This window comes from Psammomys obesus, unplaced genomic scaffold (genome assembly GCF_907164565.1).
Source record: "Psammomys obesus unplaced genomic scaffold, mPsaObe1.curated_primary_1811, whole genome shotgun sequence".
In the NCBI taxonomy this organism is placed as follows: Eukaryota; Metazoa; Chordata; class Mammalia; order Rodentia; family Muridae; genus Psammomys; species Psammomys obesus.
In genome coordinates this window covers 3,150,270-3,168,276 of record NW_026590681.1, presented here as the reverse complement: position 1 = coordinate 3,168,276, position 18,007 = coordinate 3,150,270, and the positions used below count along the sequence as shown (strand labels likewise).

Sequence of the window (18,007 nt, the reverse complement as noted above, 5' to 3'; positions counted from 1 at the left end):
CTCCCTCTTCTTTCATAAAATTCCATGCCCTCTGCCCAAAGTTTGGCTATGAGTCTCAGCCTCTGCTTCAATTCCTCGAACAGTAGGGTCTTTCAGAGGCCATCTGTGGTAGGCTCCTGTCCTGTTCCCTGTCTTCTCCTGCTTCCTATGTCTATCGTGTTTGCCTTTTTGAATAGGATTTAGCATCTTCCCTAGGGTCTTCCTTGTTGTTTAGCTTTTTTAGGATTATAGATCTTAGTATGTTTATTCTATATTTTATATCTAGTAACCACTTATGAATGAGTATATACCATGTGGGTCTTTCTGCTTCTGGATTACCTCACTCAAAATGATCTTTTCTAGTTTCTAATTTGCCTGCAAATTTCATTATTTCCTTGTTTTTAATAGCTGAGTAGTATTCCATTGAGTAAATGTACCACAATTTCTGTATCCATTCCTCCATTGAGAGACGTCTGGATTGTTTCCAGAGTCTGGCTATTGCAAATATAGCTGCTGCAAACATGGTTGAGCAAATGTCCTTGTTGTATACTTGAGCATATTTCGGATATATGCCTGGGAGTGGCATAGCTGGATCTTGAGGTAGCACTATTCCTAATTGTCTGAGAAACCTCCAGATTGATTTCCAAAGTGGTTGTACAAGTTTACATTCCTATCAGCAATAGAGGAGGGTTCCCCTTTCTTCACAACCTCTCCAGCAGGAATTGCCACTTGAGTTTTTGATCTTAGCCATTCTGATGAGTGTAAGGTGAAATCTCAGGGTCGTTAAGATTTGCATCTCCCTGATGACTAAGGATGTTGAACATTTCTTTAAATGTTTCTCTATTCCTCTATTGAGAATTCTCTGTTTAGTTCTGTATCCCATCTTTTTTAAAATTGGATTACTTGGTTTGTTGGTGTTTAACTTCTTGAGTTCTTTATATATTCTGGATATTAGCCCTCTGTCAGATATAGGGTTGGTAAAGATTTGTAGGCAGTCATTTTGTTCTGATGTCCTTTGCTTTACAGAAGCTTTTCTTCTTTTTTAAAAATTTATTCTATTTTATGTATATGGGTGTGTTCCTAAAGATATGTCTGTGCATTATGTATATGTCCAGTGCTTGAGGAGGTCATAAAAGAGTATCGGATCCCCATGGAACTAGAGCTACAGGTTATTATGAACTGTCATGTTGTTACTGGAAACTGAACTCTGATCTTCTGGAACTCTAGTTTTATCTCCTGAGTCATCTCTCTACCCTATCAAATCACCTTACAGTTTGTATCTTACTAATTCCAGTGAGGCAGATAACCTGACTCACATCATCTGCTCCACATCTATACTTGGACCTCATGTTCCTTTCCAACCTGATTTTCAGAGCACATAGAATTTACCTGAGAGTGTCTGTGTGCTCGGAATGGAGGTCTGAATTTCCACAGATCTGTTACTTTTCATGCCTCCAGTGCCCAGAACAATGTCTGAAACAAACAGTGTACTTGTGAGTGACATTAAGTGTGAGCATACATTTCTGTTAGCTAATGGTCACCGCATATGGCAATAGTGGCAGTCCTACCACTAGAGGAGGTGGCACAGGCATCCAAGCTGGGACAAATGGCCAGATAACCAGGGTAATGTGAGCTCAGCTGAAGTGCAACCCTTTCTTTCCAGATTCTGGTTAAATATGAGGAGGATGTTAAGAGGATTGGTTAAAGTGTCACCAAGAATTAATTTTTATAGTTTTCCAACCACTCTACTCAGGGAAAACAAAACAAAAGAGTCAGCTGGAGAGTTGCTAAATTTAAAAAAAAAAGAGGGAGCTCCATGGAGGATCAGAAGAGGGCAAGGCTCTGGGCACTATAGTCGTCCAACATAAAAAGAAACAAGGGCGTCTCCTAAGATAGCCCCATCTCTTCCATCTCAAAAATGCCATCAGTGGAGGCCTGACCCTTAGAGTATAAGCCAGTGTGATTGAAAACTAAGATCTTATTCTGCTCATCTGTGTCAATCTGCTGGTTGGACTGATGGAAACAATGGAAGGTAACTGACATTCATACAATAAAATGGATACATGATAAATATTTAACAGAGGTATCACAATATGCCCCATTCTTAATATTTGCCTCATCTCACTGCTGTCTCTGCATTTTTATTACATTTTTCTCAAATGTGTTTTTGGAAAGGCTTTGAATAAATAAATGTATAAGCATGAAAATAAGCATGCTTTAAGGGTCTGGGATGGGGATTTTTGCTTTACTTGTGGCCACATTTCCAAGGGAGTCTAAAATATCCTCACTGATGTCAAATTATTTGAAGGTCAGGGTCAACATCCCAGGGGCCCCCGTCACTCACTTGGAAAGAAATACAACTAATTTTGGGCTAACATATTTCCTGCATTCTAGTTATGAAAATTGAGATTTGGCTACTTAAAGGTTCATTTGGCTGTTGTTGAGGACATCTGCTCTGTGAGCCTGGCACATTTTGGGGTAATTCTGAAGTCTGCAAAGTTCTCATAGCTGCTTAGTGGCTCCTTGTGGTGTGTTTCTTCCCATGTGTAACAATTCATCACAAGGTTAACTCACAATCAGAGTTGAAATGTTCCTAAAAGTACTCAAAACATTCTTGTGTCACCTCACCTATTCTGCACAGCCACTCACCTACACTGAATAAGTGCTTGGACCTCATGTTTCCTCTGCACCTGATAGTAGAATTTACCTGAAAGTGCCTGTGTACTTGATGTAGAGGTATGGGTTTTCACAAGTCCCTCATTTATAAATGGTGGAAGAGTTGTTCATGTGGTCTGTGATTGAAAACACACAGGATTATACTCTCAGAGTGGACAGCCAAGACTTTCATCACGCCTCTGCATGACATTTACGGTTAAATCTCTCCTGACTTGCAAGTGCTGTGTAGCATATCCCTGTTCTCATCTCCTGTGGCTGTCCACCATGCCCCAGCAACACTGACTGTAGACCGGATCTTGCTACATGCTAGAGGCTGTGATACTTGCTTAACCCACTGATATGATTAAGCATCACTCTGATATTCTGTTTTGAAAGAGAAATAAAATGAAGCACAGACATTTAAGCAACCCAGTCTTACAGTTAATAAGCACTTGGATATGAACCCACGAATCACATGGCATCTGCTATTTGCTGTTTACTGGTATACATTACTATTTACTATTTGCTGTTTACTGGTGTATATACTATTTTTTTATTCACGTTCCTCTCCTTTAGGTACCCTCCTTATACTTAATGACTTCCATGAAATTTACTTGGTCCAACTTTCTCTCATGAGCCCTGGGAGTGGACAGAACCAAACTGTATATGTCTTACCTGTTTCTAGAATGCACATGTTCACACCAGTATTACTCGTGAGCCTGCAACATAGGGGCAGCTTGCCTTTTTCTATCACTCAAGAAAAAGTATGTAAAAATTTGTCTAATTCCAGCCTCTCTCTGGTGCACAGAATACATACTTCTCACCCCAAAATGTTTATTGACAAACCAAATAAATGACACATTATTTGGAAAAGTAATATTTTTTTGTGGTCAAAATTTAGCAAACAACTTGCTTTCTCAGATTCAGGGTCAGGAGGCTTATCACTTGAGCTATCCAAGCCTTCTACAACTTGACTTCTAAAATAGTATGTTCTAGTGAGGCCAATAATCTGTAAGCGAATAAGCAAATTCTATGTAAGAGAATATATCAGGGATGTTATCACCAAGCCATAATATAATGAAAGGTATGGAAACACAAAATATAATATGATGTCTTCCCAATCAGATAATTTTGGCCATTAAAATGCCATTGAATATTCTAGGACTTAAATAGCTTTCATATGTATGCTTTAGAGTCATTTAATAAAGAGATCTTAGGAGGATGTCCAATGCCAAGGTCTTATTATACAGTGGCTGCTCCTATTATTGTAAATTTTTACTTAAATTGCTTCCAAAAGTAGATAAAAATCTTGGTTTCCCAGGAATTTATTGGACATCTTCGCCTTCTGATACTATCTCTTTGCTGCACTGAACTTTGCAAGCAAGTTATCAGTAGTAAGGGTGTTGAGGTTAAAAGCTCATGCCGAGAGATGGTTCCAGCCAAGAATCTCCTAAATATATTTTTGTTGTAAAAATCCTGAGTTTGGGTTTTATATCCCAGCTTTATCCCACATATCATCCCATCATATTTTAGAACCTCTTAAACTGTGTCTTGGAGTTATGATGTCCTTAATGAAGGGCTTTGGTTTCCTCCCCACCCTGTCTTTTGGCAGTCTCCAAGGACTCTCAGGATGGTAACACTCTCAGATTCCAAATGAACTTTCCTTTGCTTGGATTATTCGTCAGAAAATGCTACAAGGTAAAGGGATAAGACAGGCAAGGCTTCAATGACATTGAATATATAACCAATTTCTTGTAGGAAGTCAGTTGCAATCTGACTAACTTTGAATGAGAAGTAATTAGTAGTTAATTGCTTGTGAAAAGAGGTAGTTCCAGAATTTTCTGAATTTTAGTCATTACCTTCGATATTTGTATGTGAACAGGTTCTGTGTGCTAAAATGATATCAGTAGGCTGACATCACTCCTAAAATCTCAGTTCTTGAGAGGCTGACACAGGAGGAACAAAAGTTAGAGGCCAGCAACATTTTCATTCCTGTCTCTAATTTTGTTATAGCAAAAACTGAATGAATAAACGAGGAAATGAAGAATGGAAGGAATACCTTCCTGTAAAATTTGTTAGAGTAAAAACTATCTCCTGAAGAGTAGACATATATGCGTATGTGTTAACTCTTGTGTGAGAGGAATCATACTAGAAGTCAAGGGACCTGTGGGAGCTCAAGGAATGGTTCTCATCTGGATATCCTTGAGGCACAGCTGGAAGAGTTTAGAAAGTGTGGTGTATCTGTAACGCCATGATGTAGTTATGTGTGGAACTGCAGCATGTGAACAATATAGATGTTAGCAGAAAACATGGCATTGTGTGTCATGAAGTTACCTGTCTGCGTGTTGTGAGGTTTCAGAGTCACGTGTGAATTTTCCTTCCTCAGTTTTCCCATATGGTTGATCCATAGTAATTTCCTTTATATGACAAGCTATAGAAAATATCAAATATCAAGAAATATGTGGAAGAAATTTTAAGGGTTCAACTATTATTTGATGTGAAATAAAACATATTTCCCTTTTGGAAAGCTGGATCCAGTCCTGCTCAACATCGCAGTCCAAATACTTGGAAAGTCTCAGAATTCCTGTGCCCACTTCCTATAAGAAGCCTCTAAAACAACTATTAATTCTCACTGCTCTGCCCTAAAGTGAGCATGAAGTTGAAATGATGGTTTAAATCAGTGGAAAGCTGAGACACGGGTATTTCCAAAAACAGAGAATTCAAGGACTGACATGAATGCATAAAGTGCTTATTTCTTCACTTTGAACAAAGTTTTGAAAGTCGACAGAGTGTTCATAAGGCTGTGCTCATCGCTCATTCACTAAATTGGTGCCTAATACGAAGCACATTTTCCTTCAGAGAAATGATTGTATATGAGAGGAAATACCTCCTTAGTCCCTCTGTGCAAATCAAGAGAGAAGCCTGGAGTCCTTGTGTGGTTTATATTTGAGATTCTGATTAAAAGATACAATGACAATCCCAGGAGAACTTAGTTCATGGCGAGGATTTTAACTGAACATATTGAAAAAAGATTGGAAAGATTCTCCAAGTGCATTTGGCCACCAGATCTTTTTTCAATATATGACCATGAACCATCTTTTCTTTCTGAACTACGGAATAACATGAATGTAAAAACCAGGAATTTTCTAAGCAGTGGCCACATCTGTTTTCTACTCCAAATAATCCCCACCTCTAAGTTTAGAGGCTGATGCGGTCTCTGGAAGGAAGGAAATTTAGTTCAGTTCCTTGATGTGGTATGCAAGATAGTAAGGCACAGGGCCTTCTCTTTAATCATCTCTTCTTATTCTTCCAGACCTGCCCTTGTTGAGGCCTCGGCTTCTTTCCACTGTAATGAAAATGGGTCCCCTTATTAGTATGCATTTTACTTGATAGAACTTTTTTTAACTGTTGCTTATGGGATTTAAATTATTGGCTTTTTGAATTAGTGTTTGTTCTGTAGACAGAAGCTTGATTGGCACTATGTTCTGCATCCTCACTGAATAACAAGTGTGTGCCAGGTATACCTAAGGGGTGTGGGTATGTATGTGGGTGTTAAATTTCTAATATCTATACCAGGAAATGCCCAATGAGTCAGTATTTTAGAAACATGCAATGGCATTCATGTGTATATTATTATTTCATTTACAAATGAGAAGCTAAAATTTCACAGACATCAGACAGCACACATGTTATTCTATGATATCTACTTACTATTTATGTAACTGTGTCATGTCCCATAATTTAAATGAATACAGGGAAGGGAGATTGGAGCAAAAGAGGTGAAGTTTTTGTCTTAACTATAACCTGTGAGACTTCACACTCTAGGGGTCATAGGATGAGCCAACATTTGATCATTACAAATTACAAGCCAAATACACAAAACACCTGCAATTGTTGGGCTAGGGTGTCTTGTCTGGTAGTGTGGACATAGGAGATGTATTTGGATTTTTGGTAAGGACACTTGTTTACAAGGATAGTGTTTGGAGTCAGGTGACTAAGTAGACATTGTCACTCAAGTGCAAACAGGGACCATTTTCCCTTTGACCTACAAGAAAGCTTCACTCCTGGTGCTGGCATAGTACTCAGACAGGATCTTGGAAGAAATTAAGGTAGAGTGGTTTTCATTCATTTTTTCAGATCAGGTGAACCCATAGGCTTCCCACATGCAAAATAGAGTATTTGTTGTACTTTAGGACAGAATTCTTCTGCCTCCCTTTTTGTGTCCCATGACCCTCTGATGAAGAAAGAACATTCACGAGAGCATAGGAGAGAAAGAAGAATGAATTGGCCTGGTTTCTTAAAACTTTCCAGAGAAGAAAGATAAAGACAGGAATGTGATGAATGCTGCCTTACTCTACTGAAGATCCAGGTTAGGAGTGTCAGAGACTTGAACTCAAATCTATTCATTTCAACAATGAAACAACATTAAGGAGATATAGCTACTGGCTATTGTACTGATGTTTCTTCTCTGAGTGAGAAAAAAGATCATCCAGACACTACAGCACTAACTATTCACTCAAGAGCTGTCAGCTTAGTTTATAGTCATGCTATTAGAGCATCGGACCAAGACAAGAACTCAAGGTGCACACCAGACACCATTCCATATTAGCTGGTGTGCCATGTGGCCAAATTCATTGTACTCAAGTAAGCCATCCATTTTGTAGAGTTCACTTGTCTGTTGCTTTCTAGTGAATTCATGATTACCATTTAATTCTTTCATTCATTCTTATATTTGTAAACATAGGGAGTTCCTCAAGGTGCTGGGAAGATAGTTCAGTCTGTAAAAGCTTGTCCCAAATGCATTTGTTTGAGCATTAGCATCTACATTAAAAAGAATAAATAGCTGAGGGTGGCAGAGATTGGAGTGCTTGGAAGGCAGGAGGCTCCCTGCTGCTAGCTTATCAGACAGCCCCGCTGAATCAAACAACCCCAAGTCTCAGTGGAAGATCCTGTCTCAAAATAAAACTAATGCAATCATGCTAGACTTTTTTTTTTTTTTTTTTTTTTTTGAGACAGGGTTTCTTTGTGTATCCTTGGCTGTTCTGAATTTGCTTTGAAGACCAAGCTGGCCTCAAACTCACAGAGATCCACCTGTCTCTGCCTTCCTGAGTGCTGGGATTACAGGCGTGCCCTACCACTCCTTGCTGACTCTTCAAGAGGAATAACACCAGGTTGATCTCTGGCCTCCACAGGCATCCGGTGAATAATTTCATGTCTACTTGCCATGACGTTGGTTTAACAGTCTTGTGGTTGTTGCTGCCATGAAGGGCTGCTTTAGATGTCAGTTAATGTTTGTCGTCAAATAACCTTAAGTAAAGGAGACTTCCCCCAAAATCCTCAAACCTTACTGAAGAAAGACTGTGAAGTAGAAGTTGCCCCTACACCTGTATCCTGTGCTCTGCAACTAGAGGCTGGCCTAAAATTATCACATAGAAGAGTGAAACACATTTCACAGAACGTCTGACCACTTCATATTTTACTTGGGAAGATGCCTATTCAAGTTTTCTACCCATTTTTAAAATTTGGTTATTTTTTTTGGTTATTCAATTTCACCTGTTCCTTGTCTGTTTCAGATATGAAGCCCTTGCCATTTGTGTTGATTGCAAATATTTTCAACAATGCCTCATAATTGTTTTGATTCTGTTTGTTTCATTTGACTCAAAGATGGCTTGCTGGCCTATGTAGTCCTTTTTGCTTATTTTTACTTGTTGGCTGGTATTTGGTGTGGGAGCCAAGAAATTCATGTCTGGGAACATCTCCCATGTGTTTTCTTCTAAGACTTATGACTTCGGAGTTGACATTGAACCTTCACCTTGGGTAGAGTCCCTTTTAGTTTCACATGGACATCCAGTTCTCCAAACACTGTTTTCCTCTTCCTTGCCAAACATGTTCCTAGCATGTTTGCCAAAGATTTGTTACATGATTATGCTTGAGTTTGTATGATCTCTGTTATACTGCTTGGTTGTTCTACCAACTCTGAGCCAATTTGCCTAACATAGTTTAGAAACAAAGCTTGAAGTCAGGAAGTATGTGGCATCTACCTTAGTTCTCTCAACACCAGTTTGGGCATCTAGCATTCCATAGTGAGCAGACACCACCACACACTTGTTCCAATGACTTCTACAGAAAAGAAACAGCAAGTGTTGCTTTAAGTGTGGAGAAGAACCCTTCACAGTCTGTAAGAACTGTAAACTTATTGTGAATACCAGTGTGGAGGTTATGCAAAAAGGAAAAGAGTATAGAACTTCCGTATGACCAGCCAATACCTTCTCTGTGTATATATCCAGAAAAAAAATAAGATAAAGACTTTGTAGAGATAGCCACAGAGTGACATTCATTACTGCATTATTTTTGAGACAAATGCATTCCCAATGGTAGATAAAGGGCTAGGCAAACTGTTGTGGTGTCGTGTGCATGTGTGTGTGTGTGTGCGTGTGTGTTATTAAATATTTTAAGATAAGATCCTAACATTTGTTCTGACATGGATAAAGCTGGAAGCTATTGTTAAATGCAAAGAAAGAAACTAAAGAAAGAAAGAATAAAACAGTGAGATCTCTCTTCCATGTTGAATATTTTTAAAAGTTGAACAAACAGAAATAAGGAGAACAACAGTCACCAGGGGCCACAGGGAATGCTGGGAAAATATAAATGAAAAGTACAAAGTTGTGATTATGTTTTAAAAGTCACCCCTGGGATTCCAGGAACAATATGGTGGCTATAGTTAATAATTTTGTATTGCAAATTTGATATTTCCTAGAAGAGATTTCAGGTGCTTACATTTCCCGAAAGTGACTTTGTGAGGGAGCTGGCATGTATACCTCTTGAATATTCATAGTCATTTCACAGTACATATACATATAAACACATCATGTTTTACACTCTAAATGTATCAAATATTTGTAAATCTGTAAAGTCAAAACCTCCTCGAGTCTTTAGTCTGCTGGTCTACTTTACAGGCTCTAAATTTGCTGAGCTTCCCATTTCCTTGAGCACTTAAAATCTCAATCTCTATCTCTCCATTCTTTATCAGACACTTCAGCATGTATCCCTATTTAATACTTATTTAACCTGTAACTAGAGGCAGATTCAGGGATCATCAGTCCTGATAGTAACTATGGGAAGCTTCCTAGGAAAAGAGATATGATGCACTCACACAGAATCAGACTCTGTAGGGAAAATGTGCAAAAGAGCCACTGTAGCCAGATTCTTTGTAGTGAATCATGCAAGTGCCTTTGGTTTTATAGTGGACAGTCACATAGATAGCGCTTTCTTCTTTCTCAGAAGAGTGACTTGTCTTATGTTTCAGGCTCAGAATGTAGTAGAAAAATTCCAGGATAAACTACAATCCCATGGTAAAGAATTAAAGCAATTTATGGATATAATATGAAGTAACTTTCAAGTCAGATGCTTCTAGGTTTGGTAAGAAACCTGTGCCTTTCAGTTAGATATGCTTTCACTGCACAGGACACTACTGCACACTTTGGCCAATAACAGAGTGTAGAAAAATAGCTCAGATAACATTGCACCATGACACTGTTCATCATGATACACTCATCATGGTACTGATAAGTGAAGTCTGTATGAAGCATAGTAATGTGCATGCAAAAAAAAGGGGGGGAGGGGACTGGTAGATGGTCCAGTCAGGAAAGCACACACCTTATGAGCACACATACTGGAGCTGGTTTCCCTGAGTTTACATAAAATAGGAAAGATGGTCACAGTGTCACACTCTTGTGATTCCAGTACTGGAGAGGCAGGGACAGGTAGATCCCTGGGGCTCACTGGTGGGGTAGTCTAGCCCACTTCATGAGTTCCTGGTCACTGAGTGACCCTATCTCAAGAAACAATGTGGATGGCTCCTGAGGAATGACACCCAAGGTTTTTCTCCGACCTCCATGTCCATGCACATATTAGCATTTGTACACACACGTGTGTACTCATCCAAAACAACAACCAGACACAAGAAACAGAAGCAAAATAGACTATCTTTGTGCTTTGGGTAGTAGATTTCCTTTTCTCTAATTTCATTGGCAAGAGAATGTTCTACTACATCTTCAAGATATTTGGCTTTGTAAAACCATTGTACTCATAATGAACTTTAAATGTAGATGTGTTTCTTTGTTTATTTCAAAAAATTAAAATAAAATACCACAGATAGTAATTAAGCTGCCTTGTATCCTCTCCTTGGTTGCAATTATCTATGCTTCATAATAACTGACCGAAGCAGGGATGAATGAACTAGCACATAAATGAATACAGATGTGATCACACATGTGCCTCCCCTCTTTTCACTTCCTTCTCTAAGAAGTCAAAAGTACTCCTAGCCTTTGAACTACTGAAACAGCAAGAAGCACACATTCTGCATGTTTGATAAAGAAGAGTAAAGTGGGTGTTTTCATCTCTTCAGAAATCCAGAAATCCATCATCCTTGGATGATGCACGGCATCATTGGTGAACGTATTAGTGTGAAACCTACTCAGTCCTGGTTAATTGGGATTACCTTATAGGCACTGAATACATGGCATCTTGAAGATAAGATATGCTGTCAGTATCTCCCTATAGCCATTTTTAGCACCACAGAACTGCTTCTCTTTAATTTCTGCTGAGATCTATAAGCTTAGATAGAATGGTCACCAAGGGGTATAAAAAAAATCAGCAAGCACTTGTGAAATTCACTCTTTTAGCATGAAAGGTGTGATGTTTTATACTCTGTGGGAAAGAGGAGGATAATATAGATGTTGGAAATAGAATCACATCAAAGTTTTGTGACCTACAACATCTAAAGAATCCCTGTCTTTGAGTCCAGCTCTGGCTTCAGGTTCAAGGCAGAATTCCTTGCAACTTTTGTCTGCCCTAAACTCTATGGGGAGACAGTGATGTGTCCTATCTGTCTCTCTGGGATTTAGAGTTCTGGTATCCAGAGAGATCTATGGGGGGTGGGGGTGGGAGGAGGGTTTAACCACGTTAAATATCAGTAAGAACCAAAAGCGCAAACTCCGAGCAAGCCAGCTTGTTTGACTTCCTAGATTCTCGTTTTGCTGGCTGCGTGATGTGTGTCGATGAGTTTTCTTCATCTGTGATGTGGAAGTAGTAGGAACTTCTTCATGTATCCAACTGGATGTTGTGTAGAAAGCTTTGTGTGCTTTGTGTAATAGGCCCCATACTTCAACTGTATTAGAAGGAACCACGAACTAGAATCCTTCTTGCTTGTGTACACGAAAACCTATCCTGTGTCTATAAACACACCTGGCTTTATCTCTTGATGCACTGACAGAGCCCTAAGGAAATTCCGTAACTTTGTGGTAGACAGTGCTGGAGTGAACGAAGCAGTGCAGTATCTCGTTGATGTGGCATTTAAATTTATCTGAACATATAGCCAGTAATAATACAGCTGCACTGTATGACATCCTTATCACACATTTGTGCACAATGTTTACCTGTGGATGTGGCCATCAGTATGCATGCCTGAGTGGAGCCCAGGGCTTGCTATCACGTGTCTTCCTCAATCATGCTCCACCTTAGGTCCCTGCCCCACAAGACAGGGTTTCTCTGTGTAGCCTTGGCTTTCCTAGACTAGCTTTGTAGACCAGGCTGGCCTCAAACTCACAGTGGTCCACCTCTCTCTGCCTCCCTGGGTGCTGGGATTAGAGGTATGTACCACCACACCCGGCTTCCACTTTTGAGTTTTAAGGCGGGTTTATCCCCACAGCCAGAGCTCAATGGTGGCTACACTGATTGCCAGTTTGTTTTTCTATACTAGGATTTTATGTGGTTTAAGCTTGGGATTTAAACATCACCCTTACAGGGTAAGTTCATAACCAACTGAGGCATCTCCCAATACTCATCTTTGTAGGGATGAGTTCAATTTTCATTTCTCTGATAAATTTTGTGCTTGTTTTTATATGCCTGCTAGCATTTTTGTAAACTCTTTTTTTTTTTTTTTTTTTTTTGAGATTCCTATTTAAACTAAATCTGTTTCCCACTCGTTTCCTTGGTATTGTGCTGTTTGAGCTCCTCATGTCCATCAGTTACTTGTTTGTAAATTCTGGATTAAACATTTGAAAATACTTTCTGCTTCTACATAATGTTTCTTTTTTCTGGCAGTTTCTCTCTTGGGTGCGCAGATTCTTTTCATATGATATAATCCATTCGCCTATGTGTGCTTTCTTATGTGTGAGATTAACATCTACACAGAAAAATCCCTACCTCAGCTGGTGACACAGACTTTTCCATATTCTACAAATATTTTAAGTCTTATTTTAAGTCTTTAATGCACGTTGTGTTGAATTTTGCATATAATGTGAGACCCTGGTCTGATTTTGACTCCTATGAGTGGATGTATTTTTAATGTCATTTGTCAAAGAGACTTTCTTCTTCATATACTATGTCTTGGCATATGTGTTGACACTCAATTGACTATAAATTCATGAACTTACTATCCTGTGCCTCTTCTACACCATGATTATGGCGTCACAGTTGTCAAACTCTGTTTGCTTGTATTTTATTGCCATTGTCTTTTTTGCTTGTTTGTTTTGTTTTTGTTTTTGTTTTACCATGTGTGTTCATCAGGGTTACTGACCTATTTTTGCATTGTCTTTATTCAGCTTTTATATAGGGTTGTACCAGCCGCATGGAGTATTTTTATTAGCATCAATTTTTATTAGCATCTTGTCATCAATTATTTGGAAGAGGTTAAGAAGGGTGTGTTTTACTTCTTTAAATATTTGGTACAGCTCTTTCCTTTCTTCTGCTGCCATGCCATCCAGACTGAGGAAGATCTGGAAACTCCAGGGCCATGTAAACCACAGTCACCACCGCATCAGTAAGCACCACAAACGCCCAGGAGGCCGTGAAAATGCTGGAGGCAGGCATCACCACAGGGTCAACTTCGACAATTATCATTCAGGTTACTTTGGGAAAACCGATATGAGGCATTACTACTTACAGAGGAACCAGTGTTTCTGTCCGACTGTCAACCTGGATAAATTGTGGACACTGGTCAGTGAGTAGACACAGATCAATGCTGCCAAAATCAAGACAGGAGTTGCTCCCATCATTGATGTTGTACCTCAAAGTTCTGGGGAAGGGCAAGCTCCCTAAGCAGGCTATCACTGTGAAGACCAAATTCTTCAGCAGTAGAATACAATACAAAATGCCACTCAGGGAGTTTAATTAAATGCTAACATTAAAAAAAAAAGTATTTGTTACATAGCACAGAAACGATATGACCCTTATTTTTGTTGTTGTTGTTTGGTTTTTTCTTTGTTTGTTTTTGTTTTTCTGATGGAGTATGATTTACACAACTGATTCAGACTCTTCATTGATTATTAATCTATTCATTTTTTGTTCAGTCCTAATAGATCATAATAGGCTGTCTATTTAGCCATTTGTATATTTCTTTTAGGTTATGCATTTAGCAAGAGCTTCTTTCTAATATTTTCTCAATATCCTTCTTATTTTTATTGTATGCTACAATGTTTCATTTTTTATAGTTGATTTTATTTGAGTCCTTTGTTAGAATATTTTAAAATTTTGTTGGGTTTACCTTTTGTTGGTTTTCAAAACATAATCCTTCGTTTTATTGACCTTTTCTGTTTTTTTTTTCCTAGCCTTTATTTTGTTTATTTCTGACATACTCTTTACTATTTCTATCTTTCTGCAAATTTGGGGCTTAGCTTTCTTTTTTTTTTCTACTTCTTTGAATAATATTGATAAGTTATTTATTTTCAAGTTTTCTTGTTTTGGATGAAGGTGCTCATTGTCAGAAACATCACTCTCAGAACTGCTCCAGATGTGACATTTTAACATTGTCTGTATCCATCCTGTCTTATTTCTTAGTCTCCTCTTGTATTTTTTTAAAATATTTATTTATTTATTATGTGTACAAGGTTATGTCTGCATGTACATTTGCAGGCCAGAAGAGGGCACCAGATCTCATTATAGATGTTTGTGAGCCACCATGTGGTTGTTGGGAATTGAACTCAGGATGTCTGCAAGAGTAGCTGGTGCTCTCAACCTCTGAGCCACCTCTCCAACCCCTCTCCTCTTGTATTTTTACCTTTAACTTATTGTTCAGGTTTTCTGCTCTATTTCCATATAATTACTGATTTTCCAAAGTTATGTTCCTGATTTCTTGTTCCCTGTACTCATAGCCAGAGAGAGAGAGATAGAGAGAGAGAACTTAAATCTGTCTAAAGGCAATGACTTGTTTGTGTTCTTCCACATGACCTTTCCAGAAAGTGGTGGGTGTGATTTGAAGAAGAATGTGTTCTACTGCTGTTGAAGGATGGTGTGCCTGTGAGTCTGTTGGCCTCTGGTCTAAAGGATATGTTAAGGACAATGTTTTCTTACTGATTTTCTGTCTGGGTGATCTGTCCATCAATAGAAGAAGGATGGTGAGGAACTATTCACACCCCCCCACATTTGCTTCCTATTTTAGCTGAGTCAGTGTTGGGTATAAACACACACACACACACACACACACACACACACACACCTGTGTGAGTGTATGATATCAAGTTCTATCTTGAAGAAAGGTTGACTTCCTTATTACAGAATAATCTTTGTCTCCATTTGTTGATATTAGTTATACAGTCTACTTGATCTGAGATTCTTTATTCCCCTCCACCTCATTTGGGTGAAAAATATTTTCCATCTTTTAATTTTCATTAGTTTCTGTCAAAAAGCATAATATGTCTCTCACAGGCAACATATAGGGTACTGCATCTTAATACATTTGTTCATCTTATGGTTTTTGATTAAAAATTGGATCCATTTGTATGCGGAGCAATGTTTGATAGATGATGACTTACCACTGCTGATTTAGTAATTGTTTTCTGCTTGTTTGTAGATACTTTCTGCTTTTTTTCTCTCATCCCTGTCTTTGGATCACATGGTTTTCTTCAGTGACCTGCTTTGATCTTTACTTTGAAAATCTTTGTGTATCTCTTATAAAAAAACATGATACAGCAGTGTCATTCTATTTAATCCAAAGATACCTTAATTATGACCACAATACAAAATGCAACGCTACTGTCTCCACTTTGTTACTTCACTTTCATGCTTTTCATTTTGTAATTGGTAGATACCTGTCCTGTATGCTGAAAAGAAATTGAAATAACTGTTAGCATTTTGAAGAGTTTTGTCTTTTGTCATCCATATGAAAAAGACGAATGATTTATATACCCCATCGCTGGAATATTAGGAATTTGACATGTAATTACTTTTACCCATGAGGTATTTTACATTAAGAAAATTAATTTTTAATGAGCATAGACTGCACCAAATTAGACTTTCTTCCAGAAAACTGTTCAAGCAAAAGTATAACCCCTGGGATCTATGCTTTAACAAAATGAGTTAGCAGATTTAGGGTTTAATATGCATGTGTTCATATAGTGCTCGCCTCTCAGCTGGGTAGAAAAGAGAGTGTACCCTTTTGTCTGAAGACCATACTGAGATGATTTTGAATCATGAGATTTCTGGTAAAATGTGCCAATTTTAGACAGGACACTGTTCTGAAGCTGTGAGTCTACCACCATCCTCATTAAAAAAATTCCTGAAAATTCAGTTTTGGAGCAGAAATTTTCAAACAGCTGCTGAACAGCAAGGGGTCTACTTGCGGCCAACAGCTATCCAAGTTGCTCTTTGAAAGCATTGTCTCCTTAGCAAATGGAAGGAAAGCATAAGAGCTCTTCAGCACTGCACACACACAGGAAACAAAAGTATTCAGGGAGAGTGCTTTTAGGACCGTGCAGCAAAGCTCAGGAACACTGGGATGGATATCTATTGCTTTCCCCTATGAGGAGATGGGAGAATGGGGAAACTGAAACTGCAGAAGCCCGGAGAATTAGCATAACTAAACCAAGGCCAGATGACTGGGAAATTGAATTTGATCAAGGAACCTGTCCCTCAATCACAATCAGCTCTATATCCTGTAGAAATTCTTAGGGAGACTCTTACATCTTCAAGCTTGCAGGACTTAGACATGACAGCTTCCCCCTTCCACTGTCTGCTTCCTTTTTCAAAATTAAGTCTCTGTTTTTAAACTTTGATGTTTTCAAAAAAATCTCTTTAAGTATAGCTTTTTATTTGCTGAGTTTAACAAGGAAACCATTAAAAACACAATTTATCAAAAATGTTCTCACTACAACAGATAAATTGAATGGATGTTTGTATTTATTACCATGAAGATGAAAAGAGTTACTGGGAAATAAGCTGCAAACCTGCTCCCCAATCAAAGGCAAGTGAAAATCAATAATTCATCTTCCTATGACTTTCTGCCCTTGGCTGGCAATGCAGACAAAATTAACGGCAAACCTGACAGCTGAAAGGAATGACTCTACTGTACTATGTTCCCTGGGGCGGTGAGGGGGCGCCATTTGCATCCGAGCAGCAGAGTCTCCCATTTATCATCCTCTTTACTCTGGGAATGGCTGACTCAGATATTCATTCTGATTTAGTTTAATCTATAATCTGGGCAGCTACTGTTGAGTATAACCTAAATTACACGCTGTCTCTCTTTGTGTCATCTCTTGAGTATACCTGCACCTCAATTCAATAAAATCAAACCAGTAAATACCAATAACTAGCTGCAAGGTCCATAGGCCATGATAGAAGAGTGGCCACTGAGTGTCATAATTAGAGATCAATTCATTGTTGGGAACTAAACACTATGGAAACAGTTAATAGTAAGGCAAAAGATACAATTTCAGAAATATCTAGGAAAAAAATGAGATGTGTGGAGCTGGAGAGATGGCTCAGTGGCTAAGAGCACTTGCTGTTCTTGTAGAGGGCCTTGTTCAGATCTCAGCAACGATGGTGGCTCACAACCATCTGTGGCTCCAGGGGTTCAAGGCCCTCTCTGGGCTCTGAAGCACACACGTATATGTAAATAAATAATAACTTTGTTTTTAAAAAAAGAAATGATGTATTTGTATTCTTTACAGTGAAGTAATGTTAAATATAAATGTAAAATTGTGTTGCCTCATTCCCCAGAGAAGAATGGGTTGAGATATTCAGATTCGGCTGGTAAAATTTTGAAATTCCTATGAAACCATTTTTTTTAATCCTTTTCTTTTTGGTTTCAAGCCCTGTTTTTGGACCCTCAAAACCAAGAACCATTTAATTATTATTATTCTAATAGATTTCATTTATTTAGAACTCTCTGTAGGCCAGGCTCTGCCATAAGCTTTTCTCATGCATGTTCTTATACTTTATGCCCACAACTTTCATGCAAGTCCTTTTTATATCCAAGATTAATGGATGTGTTTTTGTTTTTTTTTTCAACACCAAAAAGATTCTTTGTTCAAGCTATGCTTTTTCTACCTTGCTGGCCTAATACAGGAACAGACGCTTGACATGGGAGATTGCACAC

At 38.5% G+C, this 18,007-nt stretch overlaps 1 pseudogene; it reads left to right on the top strand.

Annotated features, from left to right (window-relative positions):
- The first annotated feature begins 13,389 nt into the window (after nt 1–13,389).
- On the top strand, nt 13,390–13,810 carry LOC129677723 (60S ribosomal protein L27a-like; annotated as a pseudogene).
- The last annotated feature ends 4,197 nt before the right edge of the window (nt 13,811–18,007 follow it).